A 22,124-nucleotide genomic window follows, 5' to 3' on the forward strand; every position below is an offset into this window, starting at 1 on the left:
ATATTCGTTCTGCGCAAAGACTTAATCCTCGGCAGGCCAGGTGGGCCTTGTTTTTCGCCAGGTTTGACTTCGAACTTCGTTTTTTGCCAGGAAATAAAAACTCCAAAGCCTACGCTCTGTCTAGGTCATTCCAGGTGGTGGATTTGGAGGACGAGCCTGCACACATCATTGATCCTGCCAGAGTCATCACAGTTGCTCCAGTCTCTCTTACTTCGTTGCCTCCGGGTAAGACCTTTGTCGCTGAAGGGAACAGGAGACGTGTCTTACTTTGGGGTCACGCCTCCAAACTGGCTGGACATGTTGGTTTCAAAAAAACCTTTCGTTTGATCTCTCGTTTTTACTGGTGGCCGACGTTGTCTAAGGATGTCCAAAGTTTTGTCGCCTCTTGTCCTTCCTGTGCCAAGAATAAGATTCCCAGGCAACTACCTTCTGGGCTTCTACATCCTTTGCCAGTACCTTCCTCTCCGTGGCAACATTTATCTATGGATTTCATCACTGATCTGCCTCATTCTTCTGGTTCCACCGTCATCTTCGTGGTCATGGACCATTTCTCCAAGATGGCTCATTTCATCGCTCTCCCAGGTTTACCTTCTGCTCCCGAATTGGCAAAGATTTTTGTTCACCATATTTTTCGTCTTCATGGTCTTCCTTTACATATTGTTTCTGACCGAGGTGTTCAATTCACCGCCCGCTTCTGGAGATCCCTCTGCAGATCTATGAACATTTCGCTTGATTTTTCTTCGGCCTACCATCCACAGTCCAATGGCCAGGTGGAACGTACTAATCAGACCTTGGTAACTTATCTCCGCCATTTCTCCAATTCTCATCAGAATGATTGGTCTGACTTACTGCCATGGGCTGAGTTTTCTTACAATAACCATCCCAGCGAAGCTACTAACAAATCTCCATTTTTTATCGTCTACGGTCAACATCCTGGTCTTCCTCTTCCGGTTCCTCCTGTCTCTACTGTACCAGCGGCTGATCTTCTGTCTAGAGAGTTCTTCAGGGTCTGGCAGGAGACCAAGTCCGCCTTTGAGTTGACTCAAGTTAGGATGAAGAGACATGCGGACAAAAGACGTCTTGATTCTCCTATATTCCATCCTGGGGACAAGGTTTGGGTTTCTTCTAAATTTATCCGTCTCAAAATCCCTTCACATAAGCTGGGTCCTCGCTATATCGGTCCATTCGAAGTTTTGTCTCGTATTAATGACGTTTCTTACAAACTTAAGTTGCCTGCCTCTCTGCGTATTTCTAATTCTTTTCATGTGTCTCTCCTTAAACCTGTAGTTTTTAATCAGTTTCATTCTTCTAACCTTTGTTCTCCTTCGCCTGTTTCCGAGGATGATGTCTTTGAGGTTAGGGACATCTTAGCCATGAAAAAACTTAGAGGGAGAACTTTGTTTTTGGTTGACTGGAAGGGTTTTGGTCCTGAGGAGAGGTCCTGGGAGCCTCGAGAGAACATTCGGGCTCCTCATATTTTGTCCCGGTTTCTTTCTAGTCTTAAAAAGGAGGGGCGTAAAGGTGGGGGTACTGTCATGCCGTTGCTGCCGCCGGCTCTTCCCACTGCAGCTCGCCGGGTGCGCGCGCGCGCCGCATTCAGCTCTGCGCGTGCGCACATCTGATTCCTCTGTTGGCGCTCTTTCCTGTCCTCTCTGTCATCCTGGAGGACTGTAACCCGGAAGTAGCTCCCATGCTGCTATGTAAACTGCTTCCTGCTGCTTCTCTGTGCCTGATGTTCATTTGTGTTTACAAGTGCTTCTGGCCACCTGTGGTCTCTGAGCGTTCCTAGCTCTCTGACTTTGGGTCTCCTCCGCCCTCTGCAGTGCCTGCCTGTTTCCTGTGTTCCTGTCTTGTTCCTTCAGTTCCTTTTCCTCTGCAGTACCTGCCCGGCTCCTATATCTTTTCCTTGCTCCCGTCAGCCTCAGTCTCTCCATATTGTCCTGCCAGTCTCCGTGCCTCTGTAGCGTTCCCATCTTCTCCCTTGTCTCAGTATTTCCTTTCTGTTCCCTCTTTCCCTTTGTGCCTGCTGTGTTCCCATCTGTTCTCAGTCGACCCTCCAGCTTCCGTGGCGATAGTCTCTCACGGGCCTGCCCCTAACTCTCCCTGTATAGGGGGCGGTCCACCTGGTCAGCTCGTCCGAGAGGGGTTCGTCATCACGGTCCAGTGGGTCCACTCTCCGTTTGAATATACATGCTCTAATCGGACTGCACTCGGGTGACATCCGAGTGCAGCCAGATTCTTACAGCGTCACACCCCGCTTAACTGCAAAAGACCTCCAGAAAGATTTAGCAGGCTCTGGAGTTGTGGTACCTTTTTCTACTGTTCAGAAACACCTGCACACATATGGTCACATAGGGGGCATTCTTTGCGTCTGGAGGAGAGAAGGTTTTTCCACCAACATAGAAGAGGATTCTTTACTGTTAGGGCAGTGAGAATCTGGAATTGCTTGCCTGAGGAGGTGGTGATGGCAAACTCAGTCGAGGGGTTCAAGAGAGGCCTGGATGTCTTCCTGGAGCAGAACAATATTGTATCATACAATTATTAGGTTCTGTAGAAGGACGTAGATCTGGGTATTTATTATGATGGAATATAGGCTGAACTGGATGGACAAATGTCTTTTTTTGGCCTTACTAACTATGTTACTATGTTACTATGTTACTATGTTACTATGTTACTATGTTACTATGTTACTATGTTACTATGTCTTAATGGAAGAGTCATCGGAAGAAAACCTCTTCTGCATCTTCACCATACAATTCCGAGTCAGAAACATGCAAAAGAACATCTAAATAAGCCTAATGTATTTTGGAAACAGGTTCTGGGGACCGATGATGTAAAAAAGAACTCTTTGGCAACCAAGACCAAAGGTATGTGTGGAGAAAACAGGGAACACAATTTCAGGATATGTTGGGTTTCTATGAGGAGGTAAATGCAGATCTGGATGCTGGTAATGCAGCTGATGTGATTTATCTGGATATTGCAAAGGCACTTACTACTGTTCCACATAACAGTCTTATACTGAAGCTACAGAAGCAGGAACTAGGGGAAACTATATGCGGATGGGTAAGGAATTGGCTAAAAGAGAGGAAACAAAGAGTAAATGTAAATGTAGTAAATGGCACCACGCAGAGGTGTAAATAGTAGAGTTGAGCGACTTTTACTTTTTTAGGATCGAGTCGGGTTTCGCGAAACCCGACTTTGTCAAGAGTCGGGCGGGGTGAAATCGGCCGATTATTGCGAAAAGTCGGGGGCCAAACAAAACTCGAAACCCAATGCAAGTCAATGGGGAATCAAAGTCGGCAGTGAGTGGAGGACAGGAAAACACCTACAGTGTCCATTTTAATGCCAAAAACATCAATTCTTATTTCTTAAGCTCGTCAGTCTTAATTTACTTTATAATAATAGTTAGGCATTGAAAACAGGGGGTCATTTGTCTAAAGTTGTGGGGGGGTAGGGCTGGCTCAAGATTTTCGTGGGCCCAGGAAATGCGGATTACGTCACGGCGGTGGAGCAGGGAGAGGTAAGTATTTCAACTTTGCAAGTGCTGTGATCCTGAGCAAGCAGGGGGGGGGCACTCGTTGGCACTTGGCCCTGGCACAGGGTCCCTCATAGTACGGAAGTGTGTTTGACGACGGGTGGCGCCTCCCACTACCAGAGACACTTTTGCGTACTATGAGGGGCCCTGTGCCAGTGACATCGCCAACGAATATGCCCCCCCACCTGATGAAGGAACCTGCACTTTCATCTGCACCTTCCTCTTTGTCCCCGTGTAAGGTGGTATAGTATGTGGGAAGGAGAACCTGACTTTCAGCAGGGTCAGATTCTGGCTGTGTAGAGTGCAAGGGGAATGTAGTGGTCTGGGTCAATGTACCAGCAGACTCATCTAGTAGTGGCTGGGCAATGGGCAGGATGAGGAGGAAACACAGATATAGGCCCACATAATAAAGTAGGCTAAATGCAGTTCAAAATTGGTAACATGACTAAACAGGCGGCATTGCTTTGTTCAGTGGAGGACAACTGTAATGAGTAGCGCAGACACAGTTAGTAGGCCCAAAATAAAAAAGTAGGCTAAATGCAGTTCAAAATTGGTAACAGGACTAAACAAGCGGCATAGCTTTGTTCAGTGGAGGACAACTGTAATGAGTGGCGCAGACACAGTTAATAGGCCCAAAATAAAATGTAGGCTAAAAGGAGTTCAAAATTGGTAACAGGACTAAACAGGCGGCATAGCTTTGTTGAGTGGAGGACAACTGTAATGAGTGACGCAGACACAGTTAGTAGGCCCAAAATAAAAAAGTAGCCTAAATGCAGTTCAAAATTGGTAACAGGACTAAACCAGCTGTATAGCTTTTTTCAGCGGAGGACAACTGCAATGAGTGGCGCAGACACAGTTAGTAGGTCCAAAATAAAAAAGTAGGCTAAAAGGAGTTCACAATTGGTAACAGGACTAAACAGGTGGCATAGCTTTGTTCAGTGGAGAACAACTGTAATGAGTGGCGGAGACACAGTTTGTAGGCCCACAATAAAAAAGTAGGCTAAATGCAGTTCAAAATTGGTAACAGGACTAAACAGGCGGCATTGCTTTGTTCAGTGGAGGACAACTGTAATGAGTGGCGCAGACAAAGTTTGTAGGCCCACAATTAAAAAGTAGCCTAAATGCAGTTCAAAATTGGTAACAGGACTAAACCAGCTGTATAGCTTTTTTCAGCGGAGGACAACTGCAATGAGTGGCGCAGACACAGTTAGTAGGTCCAAAATAAAAAAGTAGGCTAAAAGGAGTTCACAATTGGTAACAGGACTAAACAGGTGGCATAGCTTTGTTCAGTGGAGAACAACTGTAATGAGTGGCGGAGACACAGTTTGTAGGCCCACAATAAAAAAGTAGGCTAAATGCAGTTAAAAATTGGTAACAGGACTAAACAGGCGGCATTGCTTTGTTCAGTGGAGGACAACTGTAATGAGTGGCGCAGACAAAGTTTGTAGGCCCACAATTAAAATGTAGGCTAAATGCAGTTCAAAATTGGTATCAGGACTAAACAGGTGGCCTAGCTTTGTTCACTGGAGGACCACTGTAATGAGTGGGGCAGACACAGTTAGTAGGCCCAAAATAAAAAAGTAGGCTAAATGCAGTTCAAAATTGGTAACAGGACTACACAAGCGGCATAGCTTTGTTCAGTGAAGGACAACTGTAATGAGTGGTGCAGACACAGTTAGTAGGCCCAAAATAAAAAAGTAGGCAAAAAGGAGTTCAAAATTGGTAACAGGACTAAACAGGCGGCATAGCTTTGTTCAGTGGAGGACAACTGTAATGAGTGACGCAGACACAGTTATTAGGCCCAAATACAAAAGTAAGCTAAATGCAGTTCAAAAATGGTAACAGGACTAAACAGGAGGCATAGCTTTGTTCAGTGGAGGACAACTGTAATGAGTGGCGCAGACACAGTTAGTAGGCCCCAAATATAAAAGTAGCTAAATGCAGTTCAAAATTGGTAACAGGACTAAACAGGCGGCATAGCTTTGTTCAGTGGAGGACAACTGTAATGAGTGGCGCAGACACCGTTAGTAGGCCCCAAATATAAAAGTAGGCTAAATGCAGTTCAAAATTGGTAACAGGACTAAACAGGCGGCATTGCTTTGTTCAGTGGAGGACTACTGTAATGAGTGGCGCAGACAGAGTTTGTAGGCCCACAATAAAAAAGGCTAAATGCAGTTCAAAATTGGTAACAGGACTAAACAGGCGGCATTGCTTTGTTCAGTGGAGGACTACTGTAATGAGTGGTGCAGACACAGTTAGTAGGCCCAAAATAAAAAAGTAGGCAAAAAGGAGTTCAAAATTGGTAACAGGACTAAACAGGCGGCATAGCTTTGTTCAGTGGAGGACAACTGTAATGAGTGACGCAGACACAGTTATTAGGCCCAAATACAAAAGTAAGCTAAATGCAGTTCAAAAATGGTAACAGGACTAAACAGGAGGCATAGCTTTGTTCAGTGGAGGACAACTGTAATGAGTGGCGCAGACACAGTTAGTAGGCCCCAAATATAAAAGTAGCTAAATGCAGTTCAAAATTGGTAACAGGACTAAACAGGCGGCATAGCTTTGTTCAGTGGAGGACAACTGTAATGAGTGGCGCAGACACCGTTAGTAGGCACCAAATATAAAAGTAGGCTAAATGCAGTTCAAAATTGGTAACAGGACTAAACAGGCGGCATTGCTTTGTTCAGTGGAGGACTACTGTAATGAGTGGCGCAGACAGAGTTTGTAGGCCCACAATAAAAAAGGCTAAATGCAGTTCAAAATTGGTAACAGGACTAAACAGGTGGCATTGCTTTATTCAGTGGAGGACAACTATAATGAGTGGCGCAGACACAGTTAGTAGGCCCACTTACAAAAGTAGGCTAAATGCAGTTCAAAATTGGTAACAGGACTAAACAGGCGGCATAGCTTTGTTCAGTGGAGGACAACTGTAATGAGTGGCGCAGACAGTTAGTAGGCACAAAATAAAAAAGTTGGCTAAATGCAGTTCAAAATTGGTAACAGGACTAAACAGGCGGCCTAGCTTTGTTCAGTGGAGGACAACTGTAATGAGTGGCGCAGACATGGTTAGTAGGCCCAAATACAAAAGTAGGCTAAAAGCAGTTCAAAATTAGTAACAGAACTAAACAGGCGGCATAGCTAAGTACTGGGGTGGGCTCCTCTGCTGAGTAGCAGACAGTGGTAGTAGGCACAAAGTATTAACTGGTCTAAATGGAGGCCAGGGCCCCTGTATATTTTAACTATCATCTATCATTTCAACAAATTTTTATTGGCAGTGCCATTGAAGGATTTAACAGCACAGACTACACAGTGGTAGAGCAGTGAGAGGTAAGTATTGCAAGTGGTAGAGCACTGTTCGAGCTGGAGGGGAGTACTCTCTCGTGGGCGGCGGTACTGGCACAGGGCCCCTCATATTACGACGGTGTGTCTGACGTTGGTTGTGCACCACCACCATCAGAGACACTTCATTGTACTATGAGGAACCCTGTGCCAGTGCCGTCACCCAAGAGTGGGTGCACCCACCTGTCCAGACAAATGGCACTCGCACGGGTGCTTGCGCCAGGTGGTGACCACGGCCCTGTGGGGGAAGTCAGCCCATTTAGGGAGGTATAAAAATGGCCTATGGTGGACATTCAGCAGCTGCAAATGGCGGAATTGGAGAAGTCAGTAAGAGGAGGCCAAAAGCAAGACATTTTTCAGGTAAGCTACGTGTCAGCAGGAGAAGGTGGGGCAAAATAATATGAAATCAATGATTGGTTCATTTTAATGAAGGTTAGATCATCAACATTCTGGGTTGCCAGACGTGTCTTTTTTTTGGTCAGTATGGAACCAGCTGCACTGAAGACTCTTTCTGATAGCACACTAGAAGCAGGGCAAGCGAGCTCCTGTAATGCATATTCTGCCAATTCAGGCCAGGTGTCTATTTTAGATGCCCAGTAATCAAAGGGGAATGACCTGTGAGGGAGAACATCAATAAGGGAGGAAAACTAGTTTGTAAGTATACTGGACAAATGCTGTCTCCTGTCACTTTGAATCGAAGCAGCACTAACCTGTTGTGCCAGCGGTTATTGCGAAATCACTCCACAAACTGGTCATAAAACCCCTCTGTCCAATGCCACTTCGGATTTGTGCACCTCTAACACCTCTGCCATGTTGCCCCCTACATCTCGTGTGAGAACCATCACTGCCGCTGTGTGCTGGGAATGCCTGAACCAAACGGTCTACAAGAGTTGCTTGTTTGGTAGCCAATATTTGCTCAAGGTTCTCATGTGGCATGATATTTTGTAATTTTCCTTTAATATCGTGGATCCAGGAGGCAGGCCAACCAGTAATCATCATCGGTCATCATTTTGATAATGCCGGGGTCCCTTTTTAGGATACGCAAGGCATACTCAGCCATGTGGGCCAATGTTCCAGGTGTTAATTCACTGCTTGTGCTGGGTTGAGGAGCACTTTCTTGCAAATCAACATCACTTGTGGCCCGCAAAAACCCTGTACCTGACCTTGCAATGCCACCTGTTTCTATTGCCCCCTGAGAAGCATGCTCCTCCCATAAATATTCATCCCCATCATCCTCCTCCTCTTTGTCCGCCACCTCGTCCAGGATAGTTCCCTGAGCTGACAGTCATCAAGGCTTCCCTCCTCCTCGTCTGCAGACGCCTGCTCCTTAATGTGCGTCAAACTTTGCATCAGCAGACGCATTAGTGGGATGCTCATGCTTATGATGGCGTCGTCTGCACTTACCAGCTGTGTGCATTCCTCAAAACACTGAAGGACTTGCTTGTGAAGAAAAAAAGAGGTTCCAGCTTCTCCAAATAAAATCCAAAAGGCTTTATTGCTATAACATCATTAAAATATGAAGTGCTCCCGAGACATCACCATGACAGTGTAGAAGGCAGGCTACGCGTTTCGACCGACACAGCGGTCTTTATCAAAGCTTGACACTGAAGGACTTGACAGAGGTCTTGTAGATTCGACCACTGCACACCAGACAACTCCATGTCTGCCATCCAACTGCCTGCCCGTGCATGTGTATCTTCCCACAAATAAATGACGCCTCTGTTGAAAAACTGACTGAACAGCAATATAATCTGAACTGGTGCATAACCAAAAAAGTCATACAGCAAATAGATTAATGGCTGCACTCAAAATTAATCTGTGCTAGAGCAAGGAAATGTGTAATACTTGAAATGGGAATAGCATAATGGCTTGTGAAATATATGAAAAAACACATGAGATTCTTAGCACAAGATTTGGCCAAAAATTGTGAGCCCATCCACCAATCGTCAAGGTAATCTCAGAACGGATGGGTAACTGAGCTGACTGCCTAGTGTGAACACTTACCTATGGCTAATAACGTGGTAAAGCCTGCTTATATAGGAAGCTCAGAACCAACTGTGTTAGGATATAATTAAAATCACAGCATGGTGAAGGGCGGAGCGTTCAAGTCAGAAAAAATGTACATAGTAGATATAGAAAAACTGACTGAACAGCCATTATGCTATTCCCATTTCAAGTATTACACATTTCCTTGCTCTAGCACAGATTAATTTTGAGTGCAGCCATTAATCTATTTGCTATATGACTTTTTTGGTTATGCACCAGTTCAGATTATATTGCTGTTCAGTCAGTTTTTCTATATCTACTATGTACATTTTTTCTGACTTGAACGCTCCGCCCTTCACCATGCTGTGATTTTAATTACATCCTAACACAGTTGGTTCTGAGCTTCCTATATAAGCAGGCTGCGGATGGAGTGGTCATGCGACTGCGCTCTGTGGACGAGCTTTCGCTTCTGGAGGAGGAGGAGGAGGGGTGGCGAATGCCTACAGCCAACTGTTTCCTAGACCGTGGGCTAGGCAGAATTGTCCCACTATGGCTGTCCCCTGTGGACCCTGCATCCACCACATTAACCCAGTGCACCGTAATGGACACGTAGCGTCCCTGGCCATGCCGACTGGTCCATGCATCTGTTGTGAAATGCACCTTTCTACTGACTGATTGCCCTTGGTCTTTGACATGCTGGTGGAGGGCTGGGATGGCTTTTCTCGCAAAGATGTGTCGACTGGGTAGGTCATAGCATGGTACTGCGTAGGCCATCAGGGCTTTGAAAGATTCGCTTTCAACTAACCGGTAGGGCATCATCTCTAACGAGATTAGTCTAGCAATGTGGGCGTTCAAACCCCGTGTACGCGGATGACAGGATGAGTACTTTCTTTTCCTAATGAGAGTCTCTTGTAGGGTGAGCTGGACTGGAGAGCTGCATATGGTGGAACTAGCGGGGGTGGTGGTGGACATGGCAGATTGAGAGAGGGTTGGTGATGGTATTCTTGATGTTGGCCTACATACAGTGTTTCCTACCAAGAACCTTGTGATTCCCTGACTTCTTTGGCCTTGCGACGATACCTCCACATTTGCTGCTGGTGTTGTCCTAACCGGTGGGCTTACAGTGAGGGAAGCAAGGTAGTGTTGCTGACTACCTTCATTCTTAACAGGTGCACCAACAGTACGGGACGTTTGGTAGTTAGTCCAGGCTTGCAAGTGCATGCTGGTTAAATGTCTAAGCATACACGTTGTATTTAAATTTTGGAGATTCTTCCCTCTGCTAAAGGACTTTGAGCATTTCTTACAGATAACTTTGCACTGATCATTCGGATCTTGGTTAAAAAAATTCCCACACTGCACTCTTCCTACTATGGAATACCTTTTCAGGCATTGCACACTGTGCTACTTTAACCGGATGGCCATGCTGTCCTAAAACTGTTTTTGGTTTTGACAAACGTTTTTGACCAGATACGGGCCTGCCAGATGAAAGCTGTTGCGATGTAGATGGCTGCTGCGGATCATCCTCCTCCACTTCTGAGCTACTGGCAGCGGCACTCTCTTTCCCCAATGGCTGCCAATCTGGGTCAACAAATGGGTCATCTATCACCTCCTCTTCAATTTTATGTGCACCTTCCTCTGTGTCACCGTGTAAGGTGCTATAGCGTTCGGGACGGGGCACCATAGTCTCATCAGGGTCAGATTCTGGCTCAGTACACTGCGAGGGCAATGTAGTGATCTGAGTCAATGGAACAGCATAATAATCTAGCTGTGGCTGTGCATCTGTGCACTCCATGTCCGATTTATCTTGTAATGGGCTTTTAACAATTTCCCTCTCTAACCCAGGCATGGTATGCGTAAAGACCTTCACTTTTAGTTTGGGTGAAGGACACAAGGAAGCGATTTGTTCCTGACCGGGAGCATCCATTGACGGCTCGCAGCTTTTATATTTTGAACTTTCTGAAGAGGAGGCAAAAGAGCTAGAGGCTGAGTCAGCAAGGAAAGCCAAAACTTTTTCCTGCTGCTCCGGCTTTAAAAGCTGTTTTCCTACTCCCAGATAACGGAGTCTTCGAGACCTTGGGTAGCCAAACAATGATGCTGGCTCAACACCTCGAGCTGTTGGTGCTATTTTGCTTTTCCCACTACCACCAGATGCTCCACCACCACCACCACCACCATCAGTACCAGCTGGCAACGACCGCCCACGGCCTCTTCCACCAGACTTCTTTATTTTTGGAAAAATCTAACCAAAATAACTACCGTTATATGGTACTGTGAAACAAGGTAGAAGGTGTATATAAACTTGTTGAGAATTTAAATCTCCCTTTTTTGGGGGGGAGACTGCACCAAAACTCAGGCCAGTGTATTACACTACACAATGTAAGTGGCAAAACGTGGCTGGAAAATATACGACAAACTAACAGAACTGACGTAGATCCACTTAGTGCCAATTTAAATCTCCCTTTTTTGGGGGGGAGACTGCAACAAAACTCAGGCCCAGTGTATTACACTACACAATGTAAGTGGCAGAACGTGGCTGGAAGATATACGACAAACTAACAGAACTGACGTTGATCCACTTAATGTCAATTTAAATCTCCCTTTTTTTTGGGGGGAGACTGCAAAATAACTCAGGCCCAGTGTATTACACTACACAATGTAAGTGGCAGAATGTGGCTGGAAGATATACGACAAACTAACAGAACTGACGTAGATTTACTTAGTGTTAATTTAAATCTCCCTTTTTTTGGGGGGGAGACTGCAACATAACTCAGGTCCAGTGTATTTGGAGCGCCCCCAGACACAGGGCCACGAGTTCTCGGTACCGGGCCTCTCTGGTTCGGTTCTGAGATGGTCACGGTGGCTAGACCCGGTCCGCGACCCTGCTAAGGGGCGTCCAATAAAGGTGGTACCGTCTGTCAGGGTTTCGTGACGCCACCTGTGGTGTTCGGTCAGGGTGACTGATGCTGCTGTGGGGTCCGCTGGGGTGATGGAATGGCAGCTGGATGGTATACCTTCTCACAGGTGAAGTATGTCCCCAGGGCTTCCCAGTAAGGTGGATGGTGATGGTGTGAGGTGCAGTCAATAACGAGGACACAAGGTTGCAGTCTCTTTACCTCTTTACTGAAGACTTCAGGATCCTCAATCCAGAGCACGCTTAACAGGGCTATCTGAGACTGGCCGGTCCGATGGGCACTTCCAGAGTTCTCTTTGCAGGTGGAAATCAGTGCCTACCACTAGCGGCTGTGTGTTGTAGTGCTACCCTGCTGAGCATTCGGAATAGTCCTCACAACTGCTGTTCTCGTTTGTTCGTTCTTTCTAATTCTCTCTCGCTTGTTCCAGATGTTACTGGTTTCTCGTCCCCCAGTATGCTATGGCTAGGACGCACCCGTATGACGGGAAGGCTCGGAGCTCTTCCGGGATCCTAGAGACGCCCCTCTACACGCGTTGCCCCCTATGTCTTCATAGGAAATTTAAGGTAGACAGCCAACCTATAATTAGCTGTCCTGCGGAGTTCGAAGTAAGGCCTAGAGTCAGTTACTCCCGCGGTGTTCCGGCCACCGGCTACGCGCCTCAGTAGGATGTTGCCTCGGTCTCACAGCACGACTCCTACTGGTTCTCCTTTGTGCTTGATCTCGTTTCTCACTGTTCCACAATATCCTTCCCTTCGTGTCTCTCTCTTAGGATTCCGCCGCGGGGTGTGCAGGCGCGGTTCCGTTACGTTCTGCTCTGTTCGCTAGGCACCTGCCAGGTTCCCACACCTGACAGGGACCCCCCCTGTGTCTTCTCCCTGCAACACCCCCTGCCACGGGATGTTGCCTGAATTCAACCCAGTCAGCTTCTGACTAACTTCCTATCCAACCCCTAGTTTTACCAGTGTGAGGAGTGACCCAAAAAATAAAGCCTTTTGCTCTCCCTAGTGGCCGGAGTGTGAAGTGTAATGTGTGCTGGTGATACCTGGTCAGTAGAATTCCTTCAGTGCCATCAGACGTACCATCACTCCTCTTAGTGGCAGAGTGTCATACTGCAACGACCAGATCTCTGGGGCGCTGCACTCCCCCCGGTTAAATCCAGTACTCCTGGACTGGGAAGAAGAACAACAATACATTTCAGCAAAAGACATTCAAGATTTTTGAAATGCTTAAAACAAGTAAATAGAACAATGCTTCCCTTTATGGGAGGTGAGGACACTTGAACGTTACAAACAAAAACAGGATTAAATATTTTTAAATAACATTATGACTATAAATAACTCTTTTCACCCAGCCGGGTATTCTACTAAGTGCAAATCCTGAACAATAAGTTAACTTTTCCTTTAAGGGCGTATACGCTGAACCCACTAAAGGCCTACCATAAAATACTATAAAATAACTCAACTTGTCTTTCCTTTCTAGCTTCACCAATGCAGGACCGCCTAGCTCCTTGGCTGGGCCTACTGTCATTGTTTCTCTTCCAACAACCAACTGTCGTTCTACGGTTTTCAGGAGGACTCTCTCTCTAACCCCTATGGGTTCACTTTCAATCTTTTCTGTCCTCAATCTCTATCAACATTATCTAACGTTTCTAAATTTCAACATTATCAACATTTCAACCTTTCCTAAGGCAACATGTAAACATTCCCTTTAAGAGGGAGCCGAGTCTCTAGGAGGTAGTGCAGATTCTCTCTGTCTGCAAGTCCAACGAAAGCAAGACCTTCTGCGTCATGTCCAGAAGCATTATCTTCGCAAAGTCTTCTTTCTTTTGTAAAACCAGTAGGGAGCACCTTTAAGAACGTGCAAACTATATACAAAACAGTTTTGGAATCATTCACTGTTCATGATCCGGCAGTCTTTGGAAACAATGATAACTTGTGCAAAAGGAAATAGAAAGAGAAATGTAAAACAGTAGGGATCCCGGGTCAACAAAGGGATCCCTTTAAGAAATAACCCTGGACAGGTTTAAGGCAGCAAAAGCAGGAAACAGTTAACTATTTACATACTCGGTTCCTCGAGATTTATTTCTGCTGTGGTGGCCTCTGCCAGGGCCTAACCGGGCAGGCAGACCTCAGAGGTCTGGGAAGCCTTAAATCACAGTCTATTTCTGGCAGTGCGGGAGTCCAGTGAACGATCCGAGGAACAGCAGCAGTGGCTGCCACTGCTTCAGCCAGTTCTTCCTCCAAGGACTTGGCAGCAACCAGGACGGAGGTACAGCACTGAATATCCCGAACCCACCAGCCGTGGCCTTTCTGGTATCTGCGGTAGCTTACCGCATCTCCCGGCAGCAGGACGGGACCCTTACTGTCGCCCCGCAGGCCAGCCTCCACCACCTCCCGGGTGATATGGACCCTTATTGTCGATCCTATTTCCTGGACAAAGCCTCTTCCTCCCTGTGGCTGATAAACGATCACCACTCCCCATTTCGACAATGACCCATCCAGCAGCTCACCGCGGGCCTCCCGTTCCACGTCCCTGGCATACTCAGCTATAAGGTGCTTCCGATAATCCCCCCAGGGGAAGGAGCCTATGTCCCACTCACGCGTTTCCGGGTCGAATGATGCGGACTCCGGAACTCCAACAACCGCGTTGGTAGTCGGGTCATGCGTCGGCGGAACACCGATCCCCGATCAGCCAGGGTACCGAGCTTGCTCGCAGGTGGGGGCTCTGGCAGCTCCACGCCGTTCCTCAGGGGCGGCCACCTGGTCTGGCGCAGGCAGCGGGGGCTCCGCGGACAGCTCCCAGGACTTGATCTTCTCCAGCAGCGGCATGACGGTATAGTCCTCCGGTGATGGGGATCTAGACTGGGCCATCTTTCTCCGCAAGCCTCCCCGGCTTTCCAGCTCCACTCCGTCTGAGTCATAGTTTCGTTTCTTCGGTCTCCGCCCGCCATAGAAGATGAGAAGGCGGACCTCAGCCGCTGACGGACATGAATACATGAGAAACAAAAAAGCAGTTTGTTTTGAAAAGTACAAAACAGTCTTTATTAAATAACAATACAAACAATAAACAATCCCAAAACATAAAAACATATACAGACAAAGTAGACCGATGTGAACCATAGAGACACTAAAAATATGGCTAGTGCTGCAGGAAAAATACCATAATGTCCCTGCCGTATGGATAACTAGTGGTGAGGAAATACATGTCTCCCTCCTAGAATAAACAGGAGCCTCCCTCCAGCTTGGGAGAGGTTGGTTTTAGGTGACTCAGGGGCGGGGGCCGCCGACCACGTGCTGTGCTGGTTACGCTACATTGATGACATTTTTGTTTTTTTGGCGTGGGACGGTGCAGCAGTTGGACGAATTTATGGGTCAGCTCAATACGAATAATTTCAACATTAGACTTACTTACAGGCATGACATCAAGAAAATTGATTTTTTGGACATCAGTTTGGAGGTTGATTCTTCCTCATCCATCCAAACTGATGTCTTTCATAAAACCACATCTGTCAATGCGTTGATACATGCGAAATCGGCGCATAGTCAAGCCACCATTAGGGCCGTCCCGGTTGGACAGTTCTTGAGGATGAGGCGGATCTGCTCTACGACCAAAAGTTTGAGACACAGGCCCGGGATCTTAGGCAGAGGTTCGAACAAAGAGGTTATAGCAAAAGATGCATTAAGAATGGGTATAACAGAGCCAGAGCAGTGACACGCGATTCACTGATACATGGCAATACTAAACGTGAGAAGAAGGATGAGATGATTCGTTTTATTTCAGTTTATAACCATGAGTGGGACAGTATGAGGGCAATTCTTACAAAATATTGGCCCGTTCTGAGCGCCGAACCCTCCCTGGGACCTTTCCTTACGGATAGACCATTGATGACTCCCCATAGGTCAAAAAATCTCAGAGACTTATTAATATCAAGCCACTGTGTGGCACCAAGCACCAATCATTTTGGAGCAACAAAACCAATGAAAGGTTGCTTTAAATGTGGCCATTGTGTTGCTTGCGTTAACATTTTACGCACGACGTCCTGTCACTCAGCCGATAGCAAGAAAGAATACGAAATACGAGAATATATTTCTTGCAATACCAGCAATGTCATTTATTTTGCTACGTGTGGGTGTCCCTTAGTGTATGTGGGATTGACATCACGCGAATTGTGTGTGCGCGTAAGAGAACACGTACGGGACATTGTCGCTGCAAGTCTGGTAGAGGACGTGTCCACACTCAAAACCATTCCGAAACACTTTAAGGTGGCCCATAATTGTAATCCAAAAGAGTTCATGGTGAGAGGAATTGATGTTGTGCACACAGGAATTAGAGGGGGAGATATTAAAAAACTCCTAGCACAACGTGAATTAAAATGGATAATAACATTGGGGACCATGAAACCAACTGGATTAAATGATTCATTAAATTTTGGTGCTTTTCTGTAAATATGTACTTTAAATATTTGGGTGGTTTCCCCCCCCCCCCACTCTCTCCCCTTTTTGCTTTTAATACCCTCTTGTATTTTTGTACTTTTAAACTGTGTGTTGTGTGGCTTTTGGTTTTAACAGTATTTGTTCTTTCTTTACACATAGGTCCATTATAATAGATCTCGCTTATCACAATTTTTTGGGGTCCTTTGGATTGGAACAACCATCATGACATATGATATTACAATGGAAGGATAGGATTATGACATTACCGGACCAGAAAGAGTTGGATATTCTGTGGACCTATTTGTGGATATTTGCACATGTTTTTATCTTTGCTATAATATTGTTCTAAGTCATAACTTTCGGGACCCCATGTCAGGTGCTTGCCCACCTCTTTTCTTCCACTGCGGTGCGCGTGCGCATGCCTGTCACGGGCGCCCACCCCTCTGTGCCCGGCACAGTCCTGTGGCTCGCGCGACTGAGGCATTTTGCACTCATTCGCTGCTGGCACCTGGACACGTCCGAGCAGGAGGGTTGTGGGCGTTTTTTTCACCGCTGACGACCGGCGCATGCGCTGTCTATACGCAGTTTGGTAAGTGCCTGGGTCATGTGATACACACGTGACCTGTATCCTAGGATACTTAAGGTCCTAGAAGGGAGCCTGGCTACACTCCCCTTGATAAAGCAAAGCTGGGAAACTACGAAACGCGCGTGTGGTATTAATGCTGACGAACATGCCCTCAGGATACAGCAATACTTAGACTGGGCGGCTGTTATCTTTCGCGCTCTTCATTTCTTTCACGCCCACTTCCACGCCCTTCTTCTTCTCCTGCGCTCCTCGTGGCGCTGCAATGGCGGCAGTTTTGGCGGGAATCTCGCGGCAGATAGCAATACACAGTCTTTGCAATAAATCACAGTCCGAACACGATTCAATCACAATTCCAAGGCACACATGACCTGCTTCTCAGGCTTAAGTACGATCCTGTTCGGGGACGCCAAATTGGAGCTCCCCCAGACACAGGGCCACGAGTTCTCGGTACCGGGCCTCTCTGGTTCGGTTCTGAGACGGTCACGGTGGCTAGACCCGGTCCGCTACCCTGCTAAGGGGCGTCCAAAAAAGGTGGTACAGTCTGTCAGGATTTCGTGACGCCACCTGTGGTGTTTGGTCAGGGTGACCGACGCTGCTGTGGGGTGCGCTGGGGTGATGGAATGGCAGCTGGATGGTATACCTTCCCACAGGTGAAGTATGTCCCCAGGGCTTCCCAGTAAGGTCGATGGTGATGGTGTGAGGTGCAGTCAATAACGAGGACACAAGGTTGCAGTCTCTTTACCTCTTTACTGAAGACTTCAGGATCCTCAATCCAGAGCACACTTAACAGGGCTATCTGAGACCGGCCGGTCCGATGGGCACTTCCAGAGTTCTCTTTGCAGGTGGAAATCAGTGCCTACCACTAGCGCCTGTGTGTTGTAGTGCTACCCTGCTGAGCATTTGGAATAGTCCTCACAACTGCTGTTCTCGTTCGTTCTTTCTAATTCTCTCTTGCTTGCTCCAGATGTTACTGGTTTCTTGTCCCCCAGTATGTTATGGCTAGGACGCACCCGTATGACGGGAAGGCTCGGAGCTCTTCCGGGACCCTAGAGACGCCCCTCTCCACGCGTTGCCCTTATGTCTTTGTAGGAAATTTAAGGTAGACAGCCAACCTATAATTAACTGTCCTGCGGAGTTCGAAGTAAGGCCTAGAGTCAGTTACTCCCGCGGTGTTCCGGCCACCGGCTACGCGCCTCAGTAGGATGTTGCCTCGGCATGACTCCTATTGGTTCTCCTTTGTGCTTGATCTCGTTTCTCACTGTTCCACAATATCCTTCCCTTCGTGTTTCTCTCTTAGGATACCGCCGCGGAGTGTGCAGGCGCGGTTCCGTTCCGTTCTGCTCTGTTCTCTAGGCACCTGCCAGGTTCCCACGCCTGACAGGGACCCCCCCTGTGTCTTCTCCCTGCAACACCCCCTGCCACGGGATGTTGCCTGAATTCAACCCAGTCAGCTTCTGACTAACTTCCTATCCAACCCCTAGTTTTACCAGTGTGAGGAGTGGCCCAATAAATAAAGCCTTTTGGTCCCCCTATTGGCCGGAGTGTGAAGTGTAATGTGTGCTGGTGATACCTGGTCAGTAGAACTTCTTCAGTGCCACCAGACGTACCGCTGCTCCCCTTAGTGGCAGAGCATCATACTGCAACGACCAGATCTCTGGGGCGCTGCATATTACCCTACACAATGTACCGTATATACTCGAGTATAAGCCGACCCGAGTATAAGCCGACCCCCCTAATTTTGCCACAAAAAACTGGGAAAACTTATTGACTCGAGTATAAGCCTAGGGTGGAAATGCAGCATTTACCGGTGAATTTCAAAAATAAAAATAGATCATTATTTCCCCATAGCTGTGCCATATAGTGCTCTACACCATTCATATTTCCCCATAGCTGTGCCCCATATAGTGCTCTGCACCGTTCATTGTGCCCCCTAGCTGTGCCATATACGGTGCTCTGCACCGTTCACTGTGCCCCATAGCTGTGCCTTATACGGTGCTCTGCACCGTTCATTGTGCCCCCTAGCTGTGCCTTATACGGTGCTCTGCACCGTTCATTGTGCCCCCTAGCTGTGCCTTATACGGTGCTCTGCACCGTTCACTGTGCCCCATAGATGCTCCACATTAATCTGTGCTGCCGCTGCTACTGCTGCAATAAAAAAAAAAAAACACATACTCACCTCCCTTGATTGCAGCTCCCAGCGTCTCGTTCCGGCGCCTCCATCTTCCCGGCGTCTCTGCTCTGACTGATCAGGCAGAGGGCGCCGCGCACACTATATGCGTCATCGCGCCCTCTGCCTGATCAGTCAGAGAGCGCAGACGCCGGGAAGATGGAGGCGCCGGCCGGGAAGATGGAGCGACGCCCGGCGGCTGGAACGAGGACAGGTGAATATAACATACTCACCTAGTCCTGGCGATCCTCGCGCTGTCCCCTCCTGTCTTCGGCGCTGCAGCTTCTTTCTCTATCAGCGGTCACCGGCACCGCTGATTAGAGGAATGAATAAGCGGCTCCGCCCCTATGGGAGGTGGAGCCGCTTATTCATTTCTGTAATGAGCGGTCCCACGTGACCACTGAAGAGAGGAAGAAGCTGCAGCGCCGAAGCCCGTGGGACGGCAGGGACAGCGCGAGGATCGCTGGGACTAGGTAAGTATACCCCAGCGCCCTCAGCCCCTCACCTGCCGACCCCACCGCTACCGTGACTCGAGTATAAGCCGAGGGGGGCACTTTCAGCCCTAAAATTTGGGCTGAAAATCTCGGCTTATACTCGAGTATATACGGTAAGTGGCAGAACGTGGCTGGAAGATATACAACAAACTAACAGAATTGACGTAGATCCACTTGTGCCAATATAAATCTCCCTTTTTTGGGGGGGAGACTGCAACAAAACTCGGGCCCAGTTTATTACACTACACAATGTAAGTAGCAGAAAGTGGCTGGAAGATATATAAAAAAATACAAGGACTGTAGTACAATTTCAATCTCCCTACAATGATCTCAGGACAAGTATGGCAGCAATAAAAAGGACTGCTGCACACAAAAGTGTGGACAAATAAACAAGAGAACTGTGCAGAAAGGAGCAACAGGATTTTTGCTTTAAAAAAAACAGTTGGTTTGCACAGCAGCGTGCAAACAGCAATGCAGCTATCAGGGAGCCTTATAAGGCAGCCTAATAAGCTACAGCGCTGATGCACAAAAATATAGCCTCCACTGTCCCTGCAAACAAAAGGTGGTGTTGGACATTGGAAATCACTACAGCACAAGCAGTTTCGGGGGTTAATCTTCCCTCCCTAACTATATCCCTTCTTCTGATGAAGCTGCAGCAACCTCTCCCTATGCTACTTTCTGCAGAAGTAAGATGGCGGTCGGCGTGCACGCCCCTTTATAGTACCTGTGACGCCGCAGAAAGCAAGCCAATCACTGTCATGCCCTTCTCTAAGATGGTGGGGACCGAGACCTATCTCATCACGTTGCACACACTCTGCATCCTCCCTCATTGGATGAAAAATGGCGCTGAAAACGTCATACGAAATGCGACTTTGGCGCACTGATCGTTCGACCTCATGGCCGATCCCACACTAGGATTGGGTCGGGTTTCACGAAACCCGACTTTGCCGAAAGTCGGTGATTTTTCAATTTATCCTATCCGTTTCGCTCAACCCTAGTAACAACTACACCTTGGGCACAAACTTTGCAACTCCTCAAAGCTCTGCAAGCCAGTTTTATGATGAAAAAGCTTTGATGAATTGCCCCAATATCTTTCTGAGATTTCTAAAGGTCAGTACAGGTTCTACCTAGGTTTTCCCATGAATGACATTCTTACAGTAAACGTGATAAATGTCTGACTGCTTGGAACCCCTCTGCTGGGACATATACTTACTACTAGAACACAGGACCAGATCCTCTCCTCTCACTCATTGAGGTACAATTTTAATAGAGCAATATGATGTCTATAACACTGTCATTTCATGAAATGCCTCTTGGGCCAACGGAAAGATCTGATTGCTGTATGTGCAGTCTCTCACAGTCGCACAGGCAGTGAATGGAATGGCAGAGGTCATGCACATCAAGCTAAATGTAAATCTGGCTTATACAGGGTGATGTGCTGATTTTTTGGAAGCTAGAATGTCCATATTTTAACATCATGCCATTTTTAGATGTAACTTTATGAGCTATGCAATTTCCTACTGTATCCTATAGGGCTTGGATCTCAATGTTTCTGATGCAAAGAAACACAGTTGAAGGTAATTCTGGCTATTTGCAGCCACTACTGGAGGGAACTTAGGCTACCTTCACACTAGCGTCGGTACGGGGCCGTCGCCATGCATCTGCCCGACGTACCGACGCAAACTGTGAAAATAATGAACAACGGGGGCAGCGGATGCAGTTTTACAACGGATGTGACATGTGGCCATACGTCACAATGCGTCGCTAATGCAAGTCTATGGAGGAAAAACGCATCCTGCAAGCACATTTGCAGGATGCGTTTTTTCTCCAAAACGACACATTGCGACGTACAGCAAACAACGCTAGTGTGAAAGTAGCCTTAGGAGGTGTCTGCGTACTGATTTATAACTGAGTTCAATGTATTTTCAATATTAAAGGGAACCTGTCACCTGAATTTGGCGGGACAGGTTTTGGGTCATATGGGCGGAGTTTTCGGGTGTTTGATTCACCCTTTCCTTACCCGCTGGCTGCATGCTGGCTGCAATATTGGATTGAAGCTCATTCTCTGTCCTCCATAGTACACGCCTGCACAAGGCAAGATTGCTTTGCACAGGCGTGTACTATGGAGGACATAGAATGAACTTCAATCCAATATTGCAGCCAGCATGCAGCCAGCGGGTAAGGGAAGGGTGAATCAAACACCCGAAAACTCCGCCCATATGACCCAAAACCAGTCCCGCCAAATTCAGGTGACAGAGTCCCTTTAAGTAAGACTCCATCTACTGGTGACTTCAGGAAGGGAACATCTTCTGCTCACTGCAGACCAGTGTCCAATCTTCCCTTTATCTCCAATCTCCAGGAATGCTTGGTCCACTCATGTCTCATCCGCTATCTCTCAGATAATTCTCTTTTCAACTCTTTGCAATCTGGCTTCCTCCCTTCACACTCTACTAAAACTGTTTTTACTAAAGTCTCTAATGACTTATTAACAGAAAAATCTAATGGTCACTGCTTCCTGCGAATTCTCCTGGATCTCTCTGCAGCATTCCACACTGTGGATCACCAGCTCCTCCTCACCATGCTCCGCTCAGCCCCAAGGACACCTTCTCCCCTGGTTGTCCTCCTATCTCTCTAACTGTTCTCTAACTTCACAGTGCCTTTTGCTGTGTCTT

This window comes from Ranitomeya imitator, chromosome 9 (genome assembly GCF_032444005.1).
Source record: "Ranitomeya imitator isolate aRanImi1 chromosome 9, aRanImi1.pri, whole genome shotgun sequence".
Lineage (NCBI taxonomy): Eukaryota > Metazoa > Chordata > Amphibia > Anura > Dendrobatidae > Ranitomeya > Ranitomeya imitator.